This window comes from Sorex araneus, chromosome 4, assembly GCF_027595985.1.
Source record: "Sorex araneus isolate mSorAra2 chromosome 4, mSorAra2.pri, whole genome shotgun sequence".
Lineage (NCBI taxonomy): Eukaryota > Metazoa > Chordata > Mammalia > Eulipotyphla > Soricidae > Sorex > Sorex araneus.
In genome coordinates this window covers 21,483,049-21,488,212 of record NC_073305.1, presented here as the reverse complement: position 1 = coordinate 21,488,212, position 5,164 = coordinate 21,483,049, and the positions used below count along the sequence as shown (strand labels likewise).

Genomic DNA, 5,164 nt, shown 5'->3' with positions numbered 1-5,164 from the left:
ATCATATTTGCTAGATGATGCAATATATCTCAAAAAACAATTCATTTTCTACCAATTTGATTGTGACAATTTTTCTTTGTTGCATAGGTAGGAAAAGAATAACAACTTTGGATTCATTTTTATGTCTCTGCTTTGTGTTTTAGTTTTTATGTAGAATTCATAATTCTAAAAAAAAAAAAAGAAAGAAAAGGGGAACATCACAAAAAAAAATACATCCTTAGAGGACCTGCCTGCAAAACTCAGGATTTGTCAAGTATTGAATGAAACATCTACAGTGAGTGAAATAGAAGAATATTCTGTTTTAAAAAAATGAGTCCCAAAACTGGAACAACGTGGAGAAGATTAGCATGGCCCCCATGTAAGCATGACAAGCAAATTCGTGAAGTGTTCCATATTTTAAAAAATGTGTCCAAGCATCATAACACTTTCTGCAGAAGAACATCATTATTCTTCCTCTAAAGCAGGGCAATGACAAGAATCAACAAAGTAGGTTATAGCGAGCAAGTAATAAAACATCCCCCCTTTTCAAGCAGTCCTTGGTAGCAAGGCACATTCATGAATTTGAGCAAACTTGAAAGCCAAGAGTAATGATGCTTTACAGAGGATGCCATATGTAGGAAGAGAGATTCTTGCAGATGCATCTGCTCAAATCCATCATGGGAATGATGACAATAGTGTTGGCAGAAATGTATTTCCATAATAGACTAGTTTGTCTCCAACTTCAATACCCATCTTTTAAAGAAAAAAGGGAGTAAAACATTCACAGACCACTTCCTGCCCCAAGGCTGGTGAATTATTTTTGTAATGTGATTTTAGCATATTTTAGTGACTCCTTTTTATGATAGATTATGCATAACACGTCATCATAAATGAAGAGTAAATTTCTGATGCTTCTCAATTTATACAATGCCATTAACATCACTTTTATATTAAAATTTTGAGGTGATACAATTGAAGTTAACTGTGTTAATTTAATAGGATGGAATTTAGCATTTTCTCAGAATCAAATTACTCCTTTCAGTGTGAAATTACCCCTTATACTTATTCTAATACATGGTTCACAGTCTGACATGAGTCTTTATGAGGCATCAACTTTTATATGATGGTGTGATTTTATAACATAATAAGATTTTTATTCACTAATATTGCTTGACTTTCACATTGTACCAACAGAGCCACCAGCACCAACTCACACGTGGGTATTCAAGTTGTGAAACAGTATTAAGTTTTAATTTTGTGGCTTCTCTAGATGAACCGTAACACTACATTAGATTTCCAAATCATTAAATTTCAAATAAGTCATTGAAAAAGAAGTGATGCAGATAATATATAGATAATCTAATATCATATCTTCAGACCCCATCTGAGAAACACAGAAGTAAACTGAGAACACAAGTTGATCAGAACTGATAAATTGTTATCACCTCTAGGGTGGCCATGAGAAGCCACGGAGATTTGGGCAGTTTGTGAAGCAAATGTTGTCTTTGCAATAATATAGTGTAATTAATATTAAATATGATTTAATTATTGTTTTCTTTTCAAAAGGTGGCTGAACACTTGCTTAATTTCCAGGGGAAATGGGAGTTACTGAAGAGACAGTAATAACTTACACTTAACCCTTGTCCACAAAAAATGAGTTTGTAAATTAGAGACAAAATCTTTGAAAAATTGTCCCAGTGAAAATAATAATTCTCATCAGAAGGCCCACAGATCAACGAAAGTATGCTGTGGCCCATAATTTTCTTTAAATCTTAGAGCTAACAGGAATTTTGCTGAGTTGAGAACTTTCTAAATTGAAAGATTAATTTTAGACTTTCCTTACCCCTTTCTCCCAATGCTCCTGTCAGTAATGTATCCTTTTCTCTCCTCAGACTATAAATTCTTTGGCCATTGAACCAAAAAAGCTGTTACGTTACAGAGAAGGATCTTGGAACTCAGGACTTGGCCTCCTCTGGCTTAAGAATAATGAGCAAATACTCTACCTCTACCTGGAATTGGCTTAAACAGCAATATAGATTCCAGCTCAGTATCCAGAAGCAGCTTTAGACCATTGCTTCTCTCTTGGTCTCTCTCTCTCTCTCTCTCTCTCTCTCTCTCTCTCTCTCTCTCTCTCTCTCTCTCTCTCTCTCTCTTGCTCTCCCACTCTCTTGCTCTGTCTCTCTCTCTCTCTGTCCTCCGCATCTTTCAAATTGGAATAAAATGAACTGTGACTATAGTACTAGAAGAGTGTGATAAAACCATGATTGTAAATTAATTCACACACTTTCTAGCAAATGTCAAGTATGTCAATAAATATTGGCTGGTGTTAGAAATATGACCAGCCCTCAATAACACAAGGAGTAAAACTTTTCCCCATCAGAAAAACACATGCAATTCCATGGGCTCAACTATCAATTATGGGTGTTCTATGTTCTAAAGGAGAGTCACTGTAGTTATGGCTTTTTTTTCATATCAAGCCTCAATTTTCTCATAAAAATGCTTTACTGTTTTTATTCTATTGAGACCAAACTGGTGTGATAAAATGGACAAGTAGCAGGATACAAAATTCCTGTAAAAGCCCTATGTTCCCATTAACTCACTCATTTACATGTAGTAAATCACTTTGCCTCTCTGGGATTTAGTGCAAAACTAAGATTACTCCTAAACTAAGATCTATAGGAACCAGATGATTTAAACATGTCCGTGGATTCTAATATTTCTAAAAACCATACTTCCTTGGCTTATTTTGAACCTATTTACTTCTGGGTCTATAATTAATAGGTAGAAAACACTGCTGACTTGATATTGTTCTTGCCAGAGAATCTTTTCTGTGATTTGTTGTTGAAACTTTAGGAAAGGTGCTTGCCTATACTGTGTATTTTAATGTATCTATAATTGGAAAATTTTAATGTATCCCTTTCTATTCTGGTGTTGTCAATCTTAGAACAGAGGGAAACAATTCATTGAGAAAGAAAACTAAGTTCCAATTGGTATTTCACTGCTTTGAGGGAACCTAGCACACTGCCTGGCACTTGGCACCTGCTCAGAGAAGAGAGATACCCTTTCCAGTCTTTTTTTTTTTTTTGCTTTTTTTTTTTTAGGTCACACCCACCCAGCCTTGCTCAGGGATTACTCCTGGCTCTTTGCTCAGGAATTACTCCTGGCAGTGCTTGGGGGACCATATGGGATGCTGGGGATTGAATCCAGGTCAGCCGCATGGAAGGCAAGCACCCTATCCACTGTACTATGGCTCCAGGCTCCCACTTTTTGTTTTTTTATTTCCCCCAATAATTTTTGTTCATACTCATAGAAATGTAGATACGTAGGCAAATATCTTTATATGACTTTTATTAGAGCTTTGTTTATGTGAGCTTTCTGTTCGTCATTTTCAAGATAAAATTTGATGCCTCTTATTTCCAAGTACATTTGAACACATCTAAAAATATGGAATATTATTGATGTTTATAGAAAGTTTAATCCAAGTAACTGTCACTGTCATCCTGTTGCTCATCGATTTGCTTGAGCGGGGATCAGTAACGTCTCCATTGTGAGACTTCTTGTTGCTGTTTTTGGCATATCGAATACACCACCGCTAGCTTCCAGGCTCTGCCGTGCAGGCGAGATACTCTTGGTAGCTTGCCAGGCTCTCAGAGAGGGGCAGAGTCGGCTGTGTGCAAGGCAAATGCCCTACCACTGTGCTATCACTCCAGTAAAGCCTTCTTATTTATGAGCATTATGATTCAATGATATCTCATTTTCTCTAAGCCTCTATGAACTTCAAATTAATGTACCTCAGTAACCACAGCACTAAAAGCTTTTTGTTTAGTAGATCATTTACATCATTTACAACAGGCCCCATGTACTACATTGTACACCTGAATCTATGTGTTTAAGGCAATGTTGCCTGATTTCACACTTAGCATTTCATTTCAAAATTTCTAACACAGTCATTAATATATTATTTTTGAAACTATGTCAAAGACTTACATTTAATGTTGGATTTTCCCCCACCCTTCCCTTGCATTGGAAAGGAAGAGCACACTGCTGCTCCCTGCTACCCCAGAGCATTGCATACTTGATTACTATGCTCTCCAACTCAGTCCTGGCACTAACCCGGGTCTCTCCTAAGTGTAGTTCTCACAAACACTTGGTTGCAGCGCTCTGGAGATTGTCCATTTCTTGCGGCTCTGTGTATCAATATAGCAGTGTGACCAGAACACTCAGCATGCTTGAATTCAGGCTTGAGCGTGCAGCCTTGTGTCTGCAAGGCAAGTGTTCTTGCACCAAACTACATATCTAAGCCCAAATATTTGAATTTATTGAGAAAGAGTACCAGCACGGATATGCTCCTTAACAGCATTTTAGGGGCCTAGCATGCAACTCCATTCTACTTATTTTTATATCAGTTCCCACTCGCTGTAAGTGCTACTGTGGGTTTCTGGCCTTTTCACAAACCCCAACCTGGACACACTCCTCTTTGCTGGTATTGGTTCTTCTTACATCTTCTTGTTGGTGAATCTGGTATAAGTATTTCTATGAGTTTTAGTGTGCATTTCTATGCTTCAAGGTCATCTTTAAGTCTAGTGCTTTCCATAAAGCTGAAGATAACTGTTTACCTAAGTATTTTTAAGTACAGATATACAAGAGATAAATTCCATTTTTCACCTAAATTATTTTGTCATTCATTCTAAGAATTGTCATCCACTCACACTTTCGCTATAAAATTCCAAAGTTCCCCTAAATGAATATAATACTCCTTGTTCTTGAGAATTCTATCAAACCTTTAAACTAAGTTAAATAATATTTCTCTGGACCTGTGTGATAGTATACCAAGTAGGGCTTTTGCCTTGAACACGGATTGCTTTCCGGACACTCCATATTGTCCTCTGAGCCTGTCAGTAGTGATCCTTGAGAGCAGAGCCACAAGTAAGCCATTATCACTGCCAGTGTGACCCAAAAGAGAAAGAAAGGAAGAAAGAAAAGAAAGAGAGAAAGAAAGAGAGAAAGAGAGAAAGAAAGAAAGAAAGAAAGAAAGAAAGAAAGAAAGAAAGAAAGAAAAGAAAGAAAGAAAGGAAGGAAGGAAGGAAGGAAGGAAGGAAGAAGGAAGGAAGGAAGGAAGGAAGGAAGGAAGGAAGGAGACAGAGCGAGAGAAAGAGAGAGAGAAAGAGAGAAAGAAAGAGAAAGT

At 37.0% G+C, this 5,164-nt stretch overlaps 1 non-coding gene across 1 annotated transcript; it reads left to right on the top strand.

Annotated features, from left to right (window-relative positions):
* Nucleotides 1-293: 293 nt before the first annotated feature.
* LOC129404590 (U6 spliceosomal RNA) lies at nt 294-399 on the top strand. The gene has a single exon (XR_008629980.1). It is a non-coding gene; the product is annotated as a U6 spliceosomal RNA (small nuclear RNA).
* The last annotated feature ends 4,765 nt before the right edge of the window (nt 400-5,164 follow it).